The sequence below is a fragment of the Chiloscyllium punctatum genome, chromosome 36, assembly GCF_047496795.1.
Source record: "Chiloscyllium punctatum isolate Juve2018m chromosome 36, sChiPun1.3, whole genome shotgun sequence".
Classification (NCBI taxonomy): Eukaryota; Metazoa; Chordata; class Chondrichthyes; order Orectolobiformes; family Hemiscylliidae; genus Chiloscyllium; species Chiloscyllium punctatum.
Window position 1 is genome coordinate 28,749,678 of NC_092774.1, and position 16,494 is coordinate 28,766,171.

The 16,494-nt window shown below is 49.2% G+C and overlaps 6 non-coding genes across 6 annotated transcripts; all 6 read right to left on the bottom strand.

Annotated features, from left to right (window-relative positions):
• Positions 1-2,307: 2,307 nt before the first annotated feature.
• Positions 2,308-2,379, bottom strand: trnam-cau (transfer RNA methionine (anticodon CAU)). The gene has a single exon. It is a non-coding gene; the product is annotated as a tRNA-Met (tRNA).
• A 2,670-nt stretch (positions 2,380-5,049) lies between these two features.
• trnam-cau (transfer RNA methionine (anticodon CAU)) lies at positions 5,050-5,121 on the bottom strand. Its single transcript has one exon. It is a non-coding gene; the product is annotated as a tRNA-Met (tRNA).
• A 2,670-nt stretch (positions 5,122-7,791) lies between these two features.
• Positions 7,792-7,863, bottom strand: trnam-cau (transfer RNA methionine (anticodon CAU)). The gene has a single exon. It is a non-coding gene; the product is annotated as a tRNA-Met (tRNA).
• Positions 7,864-10,533: 2,670 nt separating this feature from the next.
• On the bottom strand, positions 10,534-10,605 carry trnam-cau (transfer RNA methionine (anticodon CAU)). Its single transcript has one exon. It is a non-coding gene; the product is annotated as a tRNA-Met (tRNA).
• A 2,670-nt stretch (positions 10,606-13,275) lies between these two features.
• Positions 13,276-13,347, bottom strand: trnam-cau (transfer RNA methionine (anticodon CAU)). The gene has a single exon. It is a non-coding gene; the product is annotated as a tRNA-Met (tRNA).
• Positions 13,348-16,017: 2,670 nt separating this feature from the next.
• Positions 16,018-16,089, bottom strand: trnam-cau (transfer RNA methionine (anticodon CAU)). Its single transcript has one exon. It is a non-coding gene; the product is annotated as a tRNA-Met (tRNA).
• Between the last annotated feature and the right edge of the window lie 405 nt (positions 16,090-16,494).

Genomic DNA, 16,494 nt, shown 5'->3' on the forward strand with positions numbered 1-16,494 from the left:
TTCCTCTTTGTCAATGTCAGACAGGGACTTACTGACCCTCACCACTCCCTGTACGAAAACGTTCTTCCTAATGTCACTTTTACTTCTTTTCCTCGTGACTTAAAATTCTGCCGAATCGTTATGGATCCTTTCAGGCGTGGGAGCATTTTCACAACATTATTTCCTGTTTCTAGGTCCCTCATGACTTGGAAAAGTTCGGTTCTCCGAGGAGAGCTGTCCCAATTTTCCAATCTACCTTGATTGCTGACATTCCTCAAACACCGCACCACTCACGTCAACCGGTTGAGCACTATGGTAAAAACAATGACTGCAGATGCTGGAAACCAGATTCTGGATTAGTGGTGCTGGAAGAGCACAGCAGTTCAGGCAGCATCCAAGTAGCTTGTTGAACACGATCTCCAACCATTTCATTTCTCTGTTTTCTGCCTCATTCGTACTCCAGGCAGCCCACGCTGGTTTCACGAAGGTGCTTTTTGAGAAAGTTAATCAGGCAGTTTTGCACAAGTCAAGTTTAAAAAAAAAGCACGGGCTCGTCCGGGATTTGAACCCGGGACCTCTCGCAAATCAGCGCAGGAACAGACCCTAAGCGAGAATCATACGCCTAGACCAACGAGCCAGAAAGCACGCGCGTGAGTAATGCCCCAGACCTCTTGAGCGACCTGAGACATGCTCAGTATGAAGTACATTTGAGATTGCTCTCAGAATTGCAAGCGGCAAAGACTTTCCCGAACAGTTGCTTCTCATCCAGTCTCCCTGCTGCTATTTCATTCCACCGCATTCGCTGCTCACAGTGTCGTTTGCCCAACGTAGCATGAAGCATAAACTGGGTGACTGCTTCGCAGAACATCCCGCTTCTGCCCGCAGAAACTCAAGGCCCTGACCTTGCGGTTGCCTGCCACTTTAACACATCACCCTGTTCCCTGGCCAACATCCCTGTCTCAGGCTTGCAGCAGTGTTCGAGCTCCAGATGAAAGAACAACATCTCATTTTCCACTTGGAGACCTTACAGCCCTCCGGTCTTCAATATCGAGTTCTATAACTATAGGGCCTGAACTCCCCCATGTCCTTGACCCCTACCACACAAAAGACTCCTGTTTATCACCTCGTCTGCTATGACACACGACGTATTGTTAGCCACTAACAGTCTCCATTAACAGTTATTCGCATTCTCACGCGGATCGTTATTCACTCCTACGTCCTGCCTATTGTTCTCTCTCTGAGCTGGCGGCAAACACAGCAATGAACATTGGAGACTCTGAGCCAGCTGAAACTTGCTCAGTGTGAAGTACATTCCACATTGCTGCAAGAATTGCAAGCAGCAAAGCCTTTCCAGAACATCTGCTTGTCATTCTGTCCCCGGGGGGGCTGATGTTTGTCTCATCCCCAGGAACTGGACTATCTCCACTGGCGGATAATTAAACCATTTTATTTCTACTTGCACGTTGTTCTGGGGGGAGGGGGGTGGGGGAATGTAGGGTTGGGGGAGGGTAAGAGTCCATTCGCTCTTCTGCTTTCTCTCCCTCTTTCTCTCTCTCTCTCTCTCTGAAACTCTTGGGGTGAGAGGTGTCAGTTACATTAATGCGGGGAACATGAACAACTTTGATTGTGAACTTTCTCCAAAGGTCTGTTATCGGAGAGACAGAAAGATGCTGTGCTGGCAGGACAGAGAGAAATGAACACCGAGGACTCTTCGCCCAGGTAAATTCACATTGTTGTGCAGCCTGCTTGGTGTTCAGAAATCGTCTTCACGCAGCAATCTTACAGAAAGTCTATTGCAAAGCGGGCATCGCTTTCTTTGCTGCGACCGCGCAGCAGTTAACATCTGAGCCCCAAGTGTCCCAGATGAAGAGAATCCGAGTGAAACCTTCACTCACTGAGAGTCATCCCCACCGCCCTGAGCTGAGGGACTGCAGGCAGTCCAACACGGAAGGGACGGTTAAAAATGAACCATTTTTGCTCCCTCAGCAACACGTAGCATCATTCTCGCGCAGACAGAAGCCATTCAGCCCATGGATTCCACGGCGACTGTCTGTCACTTGTCTCTCTCTCTCTCTCTGAGGTTATTCACAATCGGTGGTATCCGTCCAAAAAGTGGGGGACGATGTCTGAGTTTCAACTTTAACAGCTCATTAGCATCGTAGAGAACCGGTTTTGCGATTCAGTTCAGAGGAAACCGACCAAGAACAGAATACCACTGAGACCTCTAAAACCCATGCCGTTTGAATGGAGTGGATCGATATGAACATATCGGCAAGTAGATGCAAAGGCAGCGTGCTGAAGGAAGCAGATCAAGGTGACAGTGAACGATAGCAGAGGATGGTTTCGATCCATCGACCTCTGGGTTATGGGCCCAGCACGCTCCCGCTGCGCCACTCTGCTGCCGCTTGGTAAGCTGGTTGCACAGAACACTTCAGGCTGTTGTCTGGCACGCTGCAGGCACCTTCGAGCCTGATGTCAAAGACCTCCACTGCTGTCGTGTGATATGCTGTTTCGCAGACGTATGGAGGCTGTGTAAATATAAACTTTTTTCTAAATTCCCACATTCTGTCGGTCGAACTGTGATTTCACACTGAATCACAACATGTGTCACAGCGCAGACGGAGGCTCTGCGGCCCACCTTCGCTCTGCTGGTTCTACACTTAAGTAAACGTGTGACTCTAGTCGTTTCATTCTCTCGCCTTCTCAGCGGAAATCTGCACATCTGAACGTGACCACCGAATTCCCTTTTGGGTCCATTGAATCTTCCTCTTTGTCAATGTCAGACAGGGACTTACTGACCCTCACCACTCCCTGTACGAAAACGTTCTTCCTAATGTCACTTTTACTTCTTTTCCTCGTGACTTAAAATTCTGCCGAATCGTTATGGATCCTTTCAGGCGTGGGAGCATTTTCACAACATTATTTCCTGTTTCTAGGTCCCTCATGACTTGGAAAAGTTCGGTTCTCCGAGGAGAGCTGTCCCAATTTTCCAATCTACCTTGATTGCTGACATTCCTCAAACACCGCACCACTCACGTCAACCGGTTGAGCACTATGGTAAAAACAATGACTGCAGATGCTGGAAACCAGATTCTGGATTAGTGGTGCTGGAAGAGCACAGCAGTTCAGGCAGCATCCAAGTAGCTTGTTGAACACGATCTCCAACCATTTCATTTCTCTGTTTTCTGCCTCATTCGTACTCCAGGCAGCCCACGCTGGTTTCACGAAGGTGCTTTTTGAGAAAGTTAATCAGGCAGTTTTGCACAAGTCAAGTTTAAAAAAAAAACACGGGCTCGTCCGGGATTTGAACCCGGGACCTCTCGCAAATCAGCGCAGGAACAGACCCTAAGCGAGAATCATACGCCTAGACCAACGAGCCAGAAAGCACGCGCGTAAGTAATGCCCCAGACCTCTTGAGCGACCTGAGACATGCTCAGTATGAAGTACATTTGAGATTGCTCTCAGAATTGCAAGCGGCAAAGACTTTCCCGAACAGTTGCTTCTCATCCAGTCTCCCTGCTGCTATTTCATTCCACCGCATTCGCTGCTCACAGTGTCGTTTGCCCAACGTAGCATGAAGCATAAACTGGGTGACTGCTTCGCAGAACATCCCGCTTCTGCCCGCAGAAACTCAAGGCCCTGACCTTGCGGTTGCCTGCCACTTTAACACATCACCCTGTTCCCTGGCCAACATCCCTGTCTCAGGCTTGCAGCAGTGTTCGAGCTCCAGATGAAAGAACAACATCTCATTTTCCACTTGGAGACCTTACAGCCCTCCGGTCTTCAATATCGAGTTCTATAACTATAGGGCCTGAACTCCCCCATGTCCTTGACCCCTACCACACAAAAGACTCCTGTTTATCACCTCGTCTGCTATGACACACGACGTATTGTTAGCCACTAACAGTCTCCATTAACAGTTATTCGCATTCTCACGCGGATCGTTATTCACTCCTACGTCCTGCCTATTGTTCTCTCTCTGAGCTGGCGGCAAACACAGCAATGAACATTGGAGACTCTGAGCCAGCTGAAACTTGCTCAGTGTGAAGTACATTCCACATTGCTGCAAGAATTGCAAGCAGCAAAGCCTTTCCAGAACATCTGCTTGTCATTCTGTCCCCGGGGGGGCTGATGTTTGTCTCATCCCCAGGAACTGGACTATCTCCACTGGCGGATAATTAAACCATTTTATTTCTACTTGCACGTTGTTCTGGGGGGAGGGGGGTGGGGGAATGTAGGGTTGGGGGAGGGTAAGAGTCCATTCGCTCTTCTGCTTTCTCTCCCTCTTTCTCTCTCTCTCTCTCTCTGAAACTCTTGGGGTGAGAGGTGTCAGTTACATTAATGCGGGGAACATGAACAACTTTGATTGTGAACTTTCTCCAAAGGTCTGTTATCGGAGAGACAGAAAGATGCTGTGCTGGCAGGACAGAGAGAAATGAACACCGAGGACTCTTCGCCCAGGTAAATTCACATTGTTGTGCAGCCTGCTTGGTGTTCAGAAATCGTCTTCACGCAGCAATCTTACAGAAAGTCTATTGCAAAGCGGGCATCGCTTTCTTTGCTGCGACCGCGCAGCAGTTAACATCTGAGCCCCAAGTGTCCCAGATGAAGAGAATCCGAGTGAAACCTTCACTCACTGAGAGTCATCCCCACCGCCCTGAGCTGAGGGACTGCAGGCAGTCCAACACGGAAGGGACGGTTAAAAATGAACCATTTTTGCTCCCTCAGCAACACGTAGCATCATTCTCGCGCAGACAGAAGCCATTCAGCCCATGGATTCCACGGCGACTGTCTGTCACTTGTCTCTCTCTCTCTCTCTGAGGTTATTCACAATCGGTGGTATCCGTCCAAAAAGTGGGGGACGATGTCTGAGTTTCAACTTTAACAGCTCATTAGCATCGTAGAGAACCGGTTTTGCGATTCAGTTCAGAGGAAACCGACCAAGAACAGAATACCACTGAGACCTCTAAAACCCATGCCGTTTGAATGGAGTGGATCGATATGAACATATCGGCAAGTAGATGCAAAGGCAGCGTGCTGAAGGAAGCAGATCAAGGTGACAGTGAACGATAGCAGAGGATGGTTTCGATCCATCGACCTCTGGGTTATGGGCCCAGCACGCTCCCGCTGCGCCACTCTGCTGCCGCTTGGTAAGCTGGTTGCACAGAACACTTCAGGCTGTTGTCTGGCACGCTGCAGGCACCTTCGAGCCTGATGTCAAAGACCTCCACTGCTGTCGTGTGATATGCTGTTTCGCAGACGTATGGAGGCTGTGTAAATATAAACTTTTTTCTAAATTCCCACATTCTGTCGGTCGAACTGTGATTTCACACTGAATCACAACATGTGTCACAGCGCAGACGGAGGCTCTGCGGCCCACCTTCGCTCTGCTGGTTCTACACTTAAGTAAACGTGTGACTCTAGTCGTTTCATTCTCTCGCCTTCTCAGCGGAAATCTGCACATCTGAACGTGACCACCGAATTCCCTTTTGGGTCCATTGAATCTTCCTCTTTGTCAATGTCAGACAGGGACTTACTGACCCTCACCACTCCCTGTACGAAAACGTTCTTCCTAATGTCACTTTTACTTCTTTTCCTCGTGACTTAAAATTCTGCCGAATCGTTATGGATCCTTTCAGGCGTGGGAGCATTTTCACAACATTATTTCCTGTTTCTAGGTCCCTCATGACTTGGAAAAGTTCGGTTCTCCGAGGAGAGCTGTCCCAATTTTCCAATCTACCTTGATTGCTGACATTCCTCAAACACCGCACCACTCACGTCAACCGGTTGAGCACTATGGTAAAAACAATGACTGCAGATGCTGGAAACCAGATTCTGGATTAGTGGTGCTGGAAGAGCACAGCAGTTCAGGCAGCATCCAAGTAGCTTGTTGAACACGATCTCCAACCATTTCATTTCTCTGTTTTCTGCCTCATTCGTACTCCAGGCAGCCCACGCTGGTTTCACGAAGGTGCTTTTTGAGAAAGTTAATCAGGCAGTTTTGCACAAGTCAAGTTTAAAAAAAAAACACGGGCTCGTCCGGGATTTGAACCCGGGACCTCTCGCAAATCAGCGCAGGAACAGACCCTAAGCGAGAATCATACGCCTAGACCAACGAGCCAGAAAGCACGCGCGTGAGTAATGCCCCAGACCTCTTGAGCGACCTGAGACATGCTCAGTATGAAGTACATTTGAGATTGCTCTCAGAATTGCAAGCGGCAAAGACTTTCCCGAACAGTTGCTTCTCATCCAGTCTCCCTGCTGCTATTTCATTCCACCGCATTCGCTGCTCACAGTGTCGTTTGCCCAACGTAGCATGAAGCATAAACTGGGTGACTGCTTCGCAGAACATCCCGCTTCTGCCCGCAGAAACTCAAGGCCCTGACCTTGCGGTTGCCTGCCACTTTAACACATCACCCTGTTCCCTGGCCAACATCCCTGTCTCAGGCTTGCAGCAGTGTTCGAGCTCCAGATGAAAGAACAACATCTCATTTTCCACTTGGAGACCTTACAGCCCTCCGGTCTTCAATATCGAGTTCTATAACTATAGGGCCTGAACTCCCCCATGTCCTTGACCCCTACCACACAAAAGACTCCTGTTTATCACCTCGTCTGCTATGACACACGACGTATTGTTAGCCACTAACAGTCTCCATTAACAGTTATTCGCATTCTCACGCGGATCGTTATTCACTCCTACGTCCTGCCTATTGTTCTCTCTCTGAGCTGGCGGCAAACACAGCAATGAACATTGGAGACTCTGAGCCAGCTGAAACTTGCTCAGTGTGAAGTACATTCCACATTGCTGCAAGAATTGCAAGCAGCAAAGCCTTTCCAGAACATCTGCTTGTCATTCTGTCCCCGGGGGGGCTGATGTTTGTCTCATCCCCAGGAACTGGACTATCTCCACTGGCGGATAATTAAACCATTTTATTTCTACTTGCACGTTGTTCTGGGGGGAGGGGGGTGGGGGAATGTAGGGTTGGGGGAGGGTAAGAGTCCATTCGCTCTTCTGCTTTCTCTCCCTCTTTCTCTCTCTCTCTCTCTCTGAAACTCTTGGGGTGAGAGGTGTCAGTTACATTAATGCGGGGAACATGAACAACTTTGATTGTGAACTTTCTCCAAAGGTCTGTTATCGGAGAGACAGAAAGATGCTGTGCTGGCAGGACAGAGAGAAATGAACACCGAGGACTCTTCGCCCAGGTAAATTCACATTGTTGTGCAGCCTGCTTGGTGTTCAGAAATCGTCTTCACGCAGCAATCTTACAGAAAGTCTATTGCAAAGCGGGCATCGCTTTCTTTGCTGCGACCGCGCAGCAGTTAACATCTGAGCCCCAAGTGTCCCAGATGAAGAGAATCCGAGTGAAACCTTCACTCACTGAGAGTCATCCCCACCGCCCTGAGCTGAGGGACTGCAGGCAGTCCAACACGGAAGGGACGGTTAAAAATGAACCATTTTTGCTCCCTCAGCAACACGTAGCATCATTCTCGCGCAGACAGAAGCCATTCAGCCCATGGATTCCACGGCGACTGTCTGTCACTTGTCTCTCTCTCTCTCTCTGAGGTTATTCACAATCGGTGGTATCCGTCCAAAAAGTGGGGGACGATGTCTGAGTTTCAACTTTAACAGCTCATTAGCATCGTAGAGAACCGGTTTTGCGATTCAGTTCAGAGGAAACCGACCAAGAACAGAATACCACTGAGACCTCTAAAACCCATGCCGTTTGAATGGAGTGGATCGATATGAACATATCGGCAAGTAGATGCAAAGGCAGCGTGCTGAAGGAAGCAGATCAAGGTGACAGTGAACGATAGCAGAGGATGGTTTCGATCCATCGACCTCTGGGTTATGGGCCCAGCACGCTCCCGCTGCGCCACTCTGCTGCCGCTTGGTAAGCTGGTTGCACAGAACACTTCAGGCTGTTGTCTGGCACGCTGCAGGCACCTTCGAGCCTGATGTCAAAGACCTCCACTGCTGTCGTGTGATATGCTGTTTCGCAGACGTATGGAGGCTGTGTAAATATAAACTTTTTTCTAAATTCCCACATTCTGTCGGTCGAACTGTGATTTCACACTGAATCACAACATGTGTCACAGCGCAGACGGAGGCTCTGCGGCCCACCTTCGCTCTGCTGGTTCTACACTTAAGTAAACGTGTGACTCTAGTCGTTTCATTCTCTCGCCTTCTCAGCGGAAATCTGCACATCTGAACGTGACCACCGAATTCCCTTTTGGGTCCATTGAATCTTCCTCTTTGTCAATGTCAGACAGGGACTTACTGACCCTCACCACTCCCTGTACGAAAACGTTCTTCCTAATGTCACTTTTACTTCTTTTCCTCGTGACTTAAAATTCTGCCGAATCGTTATGGATCCTTTCAGGCGTGGGAGCATTTTCACAACATTATTTCCTGTTTCTAGGTCCCTCATGACTTGGAAAAGTTCGGTTCTCCGAGGAGAGCTGTCCCAATTTTCCAATCTACCTTGATTGCTGACATTCCTCAAACACCGCACCACTCACGTCAACCGGTTGAGCACTATGGTAAAAACAATGACTGCAGATGCTGGAAACCAGATTCTGGATTAGTGGTGCTGGAAGAGCACAGCAGTTCAGGCAGCATCCAAGTAGCTTGTTGAACACGATCTCCAACCATTTCATTTCTCTGTTTTCTGCCTCATTCGTACTCCAGGCAGCCCACGCTGGTTTCACGAAGGTGCTTTTTGAGAAAGTTAATCAGGCAGTTTTGCACAAGTCAAGTTTAAAAAAAAAACACGGGCTCGTCCGGGATTTGAACCCGGGACCTCTCGCAAATCAGCGCAGGAACAGACCCTAAGCGAGAATCATACGCCTAGACCAACGAGCCAGAAAGCACGCGCGTGAGTAATGCCCCAGACCTCTTGAGCGACCTGAGACATGCTCAGTATGAAGTACATTTGAGATTGCTCTCAGAATTGCAAGCGGCAAAGACTTTCCCGAACAGTTGCTTCTCATCCAGTCTCCCTGCTGCTATTTCATTCCACCGCATTCGCTGCTCACAGTGTCGTTTGCCCAACGTAGCATGAAGCATAAACTGGGTGACTGCTTCGCAGAACATCCCGCTTCTGCCCGCAGAAACTCAAGGCCCTGACCTTGCGGTTGCCTGCCACTTTAACACATCACCCTGTTCCCTGGCCAACATCCCTGTCTCAGGCTTGCAGCAGTGTTCGAGCTCCAGATGAAAGAACAACATCTCATTTTCCACTTGGAGACCTTACAGCCCTCCGGTCTTCAATATCGAGTTCTATAACTATAGGGCCTGAACTCCCCCATGTCCTTGACCCCTACCACACAAAAGACTCCTGTTTATCACCTCGTCTGCTATGACACACGACGTATTGTTAGCCACTAACAGTCTCCATTAACAGTTATTCGCATTCTCACGCGGATCGTTATTCACTCCTACGTCCTGCCTATTGTTCTCTCTCTGAGCTGGCGGCAAACACAGCAATGAACATTGGAGACTCTGAGCCAGCTGAAACTTGCTCAGTGTGAAGTACATTCCACATTGCTGCAAGAATTGCAAGCAGCAAAGCCTTTCCAGAACATCTGCTTGTCATTCTGTCCCCGGGGGGGCTGATGTTTGTCTCATCCCCAGGAACTGGACTATCTCCACTGGCGGATAATTAAACCATTTTATTTCTACTTGCACGTTGTTCTGGGGGGAGGGGGGTGGGGGAATGTAGGGTTGGGGGAGGGTAAGAGTCCATTCGCTCTTCTGCTTTCTCTCCCTCTTTCTCTCTCTCTCTCTCTCTGAAACTCTTGGGGTGAGAGGTGTCAGTTACATTAATGCGGGGAACATGAACAACTTTGATTGTGAACTTTCTCCAAAGGTCTGTTATCGGAGAGACAGAAAGATGCTGTGCTGGCAGGACAGAGAGAAATGAACACCGAGGACTCTTCGCCCAGGTAAATTCACATTGTTGTGCAGCCTGCTTGGTGTTCAGAAATCGTCTTCACGCAGCAATCTTACAGAAAGTCTATTGCAAAGCGGGCATCGCTTTCTTTGCTGCGACCGCGCAGCAGTTAACATCTGAGCCCCAAGTGTCCCAGATGAAGAGAATCCGAGTGAAACCTTCACTCACTGAGAGTCATCCCCACCGCCCTGAGCTGAGGGACTGCAGGCAGTCCAACACGGAAGGGACGGTTAAAAATGAACCATTTTTGCTCCCTCAGCAACACGTAGCATCATTCTCGCGCAGACAGAAGCCATTCAGCCCATGGATTCCACGGCGACTGTCTGTCACTTGTCTCTCTCTCTCTCTCTGAGGTTATTCACAATCGGTGGTATCCGTCCAAAAAGTGGGGGACGATGTCTGAGTTTCAACTTTAACAGCTCATTAGCATCGTAGAGAACCGGTTTTGCGATTGAGTTCAGAGGAAACCGACCAAGAACAGAATACCACTGAGACCTCTAAAACCCATGCCGTTTGAATGGAGTGGATCGATATGAACATATCGGCAAGTAGATGCAAAGGCAGCGTGCTGAAGGAAGCAGATCAAGGTGACAGTGAACGATAGCAGAGGATGGTTTCGATCCATCGACCTCTGGGTTATGGGCCCAGCACGCTCCCGCTGCGCCACTCTGCTGCCGCTTGGTAAGCTGGTTGCACAGAACACTTCAGGCTGTTGTCTGGCACGCTGCAGGCACCTTCGAGCCTGATGTCAAAGACCTCCACTGCTGTCGTGTGATATGCTGTTTCGCAGACGTATGGAGGCTGTGTAAATATAAACTTTTTTCTAAATTCCCACATTCTGTCGGTCGAACTGTGATTTCACACTGAATCACAACATGTGTCACAGCGCAGACGGAGGCTCTGCGGCCCACCTTCGCTCTGCTGGTTCTACACTTAAGTAAACGTGTGACTCTAGTCGTTTCATTCTCTCGCCTTCTCAGCGGAAATCTGCACATCTGAACGTGACCACCGAATTCCCTTTTGGGTCCATTGAATCTTCCTCTTTGTCAATGTCAGACAGGGACTTACTGACCCTCACCACTCCCTGTACGAAAACGTTCTTCCTAATGTCACTTTTACTTCTTTTCCTCGTGACTTAAAATTCTGCCGAATCGTTATGGATCCTTTCAGGCGTGGGAGCATTTTCACAACATTATTTCCTGTTTCTAGGTCCCTCATGACTTGGAAAAGTTCGGTTCTCCGAGGAGAGCTGTCCCAATTTTCCAATCTACCTTGATTGCTGACATTCCTCAAACACCGCACCACTCACGTCAACCGGTTGAGCACTATGGTAAAAACAATGACTGCAGATGCTGGAAACCAGATTCTGGATTAGTGGTGCTGGAAGAGCACAGCAGTTCAGGCAGCATCCAAGTAGCTTGTTGAACACGATCTCCAACCATTTCATTTCTCTGTTTTCTGCCTCATTCGTACTCCAGGCAGCCCACGCTGGTTTCACGAAGGTGCTTTTTGAGAAAGTTAATCAGGCAGTTTTGCACAAGTCAAGTTTAAAAAAAAAACACGGGCTCGTCCGGGATTTGAACCCGGGACCTCTCGCAAATCAGCGCAGGAACAGACCCTAAGCGAGAATCATACGCCTAGACCAACGAGCCAGAAAGCACGCGCGTGAGTAATGCCCCAGACCTCTTGAGCGACCTGAGACATGCTCAGTATGAAGTACATTTGAGATTGCTCTCAGAATTGCAAGCGGCAAAGACTTTCCCGAACAGTTGCTTCTCATCCAGTCTCCCTGCTGCTATTTCATTCCACCGCATTCGCTGCTCACAGTGTCGTTTGCCCAACGTAGCATGAAGCATAAACTGGGTGACTGCTTCGCAGAACATCCCGCTTCTGCCCGCAGAAACTCAAGGCCCTGACCTTGCGGTTGCCTGCCACTTTAACACATCACCCTGTTCCCTGGCCAACATCCCTGTCTCAGGCTTGCAGCAGTGTTCGAGCTCCAGATGAAAGAACAACATCTCATTTTCCACTTGGAGACCTTACAGCCCTCCGGTCTTCAATATCGAGTTCTATAACTATAGGGCCTGAACTCCCCCATGTCCTTGACCCCTACCACACAAAAGACTCCTGTTTATCACCTCGTCTGCTATGACACACGACGTATTGTTAGCCACTAACAGTCTCCATTAACAGTTATTCGCATTCTCACGCGGATCGTTATTCACTCCTACGTCCTGCCTATTGTTCTCTCTCTGAGCTGGCGGCAAACACAGCAATGAACATTGGAGACTCTGAGCCAGCTGAAACTTGCTCAGTGTGAAGTACATTCCACATTGCTGCAAGAATTGCAAGCAGCAAAGCCTTTCCAGAACATCTGCTTGTCATTCTGTCCCCGGGGGGGCTGATGTTTGTCTCATCCCCAGGAACTGGACTATCTCCACTGGCGGATAATTAAACCATTTTATTTCTACTTGCACGTTGTTCTGGGGGGAGGGGGGTGGGGGAATGTAGGGTTGGGGGAGGGTAAGAGTCCATTCGCTCTTCTGCTTTCTCTCCCTCTTTCTCTCTCTCTCTCTCTCTGAAACTCTTGGGGTGAGAGGTGTCAGTTACATTAATGCGGGGAACATGAACAACTTTGATTGTGAACTTTCTCCAAAGGTCTGTTATCGGAGAGACAGAAAGATGCTGTGCTGGCAGGACAGAGAGAAATGAACACCGAGGACTCTTCGCCCAGGTAAATTCACATTGTTGTGCAGCCTGCTTGGTGTTCAGAAATCGTCTTCACGCAGCAATCTTACAGAAAGTCTATTGCAAAGCGGGCATCGCTTTCTTTGCTGCGACCGCGCAGCAGTTAACATCTGAGCCCCAAGTGTCCCAGATGAAGAGAATCCGAGTGAAACCTTCACTCACTGAGAGTCATCCCCACCGCCCTGAGCTGAGGGACTGCAGGCAGTCCAACACGGAAGGGACGGTTAAAAATGAACCATTTTTGCTCCCTCAGCAACACGTAGCATCATTCTCGCGCAGACAGAAGCCATTCAGCCCATGGATTCCACGGCGACTGTCTGTCACTTGTCTCTCTCTCTCTCTCTGAGGTTATTCACAATCGGTGGTATCCGTCCAAAAAGTGGGGGACGATGTCTGAGTTTCAACTTTAACAGCTCATTAGCATCGTAGAGAACCGGTTTTGCGATTCAGTTCAGAGGAAACCGACCAAGAACAGAATACCACTGAGACCTCTAAAACCCATGCCGTTTGAATGGAGTGGATCGATATGAACATATCGGCAAGTAGATGCAAAGGCAGCGTGCTGAAGGAAGCAGATCAAGGTGACAGTGAACGATAGCAGAGGATGGTTTCGATCCATCGACCTCTGGGTTATGGGCCCAGCACGCTCCCGCTGCGCCACTCTGCTGCCGCTTGGTAAGCTGGTTGCACAGAACACTTCAGGCTGTTGTCTGGCACGCTGCAGGCACCTTCGAGCCTGATGTCAAAGACCTCCACTGCTGTCGTGTGATATGCTGTTTCGCAGACGTATGGAGGCTGTGTAAATATAAACTTTTTTCTAAATTCCCACATTCTGTCGGTCGAACTGTGATTTCACACTGAATCACAACATGTGTCACAGCGCAGACGGAGGCTCTGCGGCCCACCTTCGCTCTGCTGGTTCTACACTTAAGTAAACGTGTGACTCTAGTCGTTTCATTCTCTCGCCTTCTCAGCGGAAATCTGCACATCTGAACGTGACCACCGAATTCCCTTTTGGGTCCATTGAATCTTCCTCTTTGTCAATGTCAGACAGGGACTTACTGACCCTCACCACTCCCTGTACGAAAACGTTCTTCCTAATGTCACTTTTACTTCTTTTCCTCGTGACTTAAAATTCTGCCGAATCGTTATGGATCCTTTCAGGCGTGGGAGCATTTTCACAACATTATTTCCTGTTTCTAGGTCCCTCATGACTTGGAAAAGTTCGGTTCTCCGAGGAGAGCTGTCCCAATTTTCCAATCTACCTTGATTGCTGACATTCCTCAAACACCGCACCACTCACGTCAACCGGTTGAGCACTATGGTAAAAACAATGACTGCAGATGCTGGAAACCAGATTCTGGATTAGTGGTGCTGGAAGAGCACAGCAGTTCAGGCAGCATCCAAGTAGCTTGTTGAACACGATCTCCAACCATTTCATTTCTCTGTTTTCTGCCTCATTCGTACTCCAGGCAGCCCACGCTGGTTTCACGAAGGTGCTTTTTGAGAAAGTTAATCAGGCAGTTTTGCACAAGTCAAGTTTAAAAAAAAAGCACGGGCTCGTCCGGGATTTGAACCCGGGACCTCTCGCAAATCAGCGCAGGAACAGACCCTAAGCGAGAATCATACGCCTAGACCAACGAGCCAGAAAGCACGCGCGTAAGTAATGCCCCAGACCTCTTGAGCGACCTGAGACATGCTCAGTATGAAGTACATTTGAGATTGCTCTCAGAATTGCAAGCGGCAAAGACTTTCCCGAACAGTTGCTTCTCATCCAGTCTCCCTGCTGCTATTTCATTCCACCGCATTCGCTGCTCACAGTGTCGTTTGCCCAACGTAGCATGAAGCATAAACTGGGTGACTGCTTCGCAGAACATCCCGCTTCTGCCCGCAGAAACTCAAGGCCCTGACCTTGCGGTTGCCTGCCACTTTAACACATCACCCTGTTCCCTGGCCAACATCCCTGTCTCAGGCTTGCAGCAGTGTTCGAGCTCCAGATGAAAGAACAACATCTCATTTTCCACTTGGAGACCTTACAGCCCTCCGGTCTTCAATATCGAGTTCTATAACTATAGGGCCTGAACTCCCCCATGTCCTTGACCCCTACCACACAAAAGACTCCTGTTTATCACCTCGTCTGCTATGACACACGACGTATTGTTAGCCACTAACAGTCTCCATTAACAGTTATTCGCATTCTCACGCGGATCGTTATTCACTCCTACGTCCTGCCTATTGTTCTCTCTCTGAGCTGGCGGCAAACACAGCAATGAACATTGGAGACTCTGAGCCAGCTGAAACTTGCTCAGTGTGAAGTACATTCCACATTGCTGCAAGAATTGCAAGCAGCAAAGCCTTTCCAGAACATCTGCTTGTCATTCTGTCCCCGGGGGGGCTGATGTTTGTCTCATCCCCAGGAACTGGACTATCTCCACTGGCGGATAATTAAACCATTTTATTTCTACTTGCACGTTGTTCTGGGGGGAGGGGGGTGGGGGAATGTAGGGTTGGGGGAGGGTAAGAGTCCATTCGCTCTTCTGCTTTCTCTCCCTCTTTCTCTCTCTCTCTCTCTCTGAAACTCTTGGGGTGAGAGGTGTCAGTTACATTAATGCGGGGAACATGAACAACTTTGATTGTGAACTTTCTCCAAAGGTCTGTTATCGGAGAGACAGAAAGATGCTGTGCTGGCAGGACAGAGAGAAATGAACACCGAGGACTCTTCGCCCAGGTAAATTCACATTGTTGTGCAGCCTGCTTGGTGTTCAGAAATCGTCTTCACGCAGCAATCTTACAGAAAGTCTATTGCAAAGCGGGCATCGCTTTCTTTGCTGCGACCGCGCAGCAGTTAACATCTGAGCCCCAAGTGTCCCAGATGAAGAGAATCCGAGTGAAACCTTCACTCACTGAGAGTCATCCCCACCGCCCTGAGCTGAGGGACTGCAGGCAGTCCAACACGGAAGGGACGGTTAAAAATGAACCATTTTTGCTCCCTCAGCAACACGTAGCATCATTCTCGCGCAGACAGAAGCCATTCAGCCCATGGATTCCACGGCGACTGTCTGTCACTTGTCTCTCTCTCTCTCTCTGAGGTTATTCACAATCGGTGGTATCCGTCCAAAAAGTGGGGGACGATGTCTGAGTTTCAACTTTAACAGCTCATTAGCATCGTAGAGAACCGGTTTTGCGATTCAGTTCAGAGGAAACCGACCAAGAACAGAATACCACTGAGACCTCTAAAACCCATGCCGTTTGAATGGAGTGGATCGATATGAACATATCGGCAAGTAGATGCAAAGGCAGCGTGCTGAAGGAAGCAGATCAAGGTGACAGTGAACGATAGCAGAGGATGGTTTCGATCCATCGACCTCTGGGTTATGGGCCCAGCACGCTCCCGCTGCGCCACTCTGCTGCCGCTTGGTAAGCTGGTTGCACAGAACACTTCAGGCTGTTGTCTGGCACGCTGCAGGCACCTTCGAGCCTGATGTCAAAGACCTCCACTGCTGTCGTGTGATATGCTGTTTCGCAGACGTATGGAGGCTGTGTAAATATAAACTTTTTTCTAAATTCCCACATTCTGTCGGTCGAACTGTGATTTCACACTGAATCACAACATGTGTCACAGCGCAGACGGAGGCTCTGCGGCCCACCTTCGCTCTGCTGGTTCTACACTTAAGTAAACGTGTGACTCTAGTCGTTTCATTCTCTCGCCTTCTCAGCGGAAATCTGCACATCTGAACGTGACCACCGAATTCCCTTTTGGGTCCATTGAATCTTCCTCTTTGTCAATGTCAGACAGGGACTTACTGACCCTCAC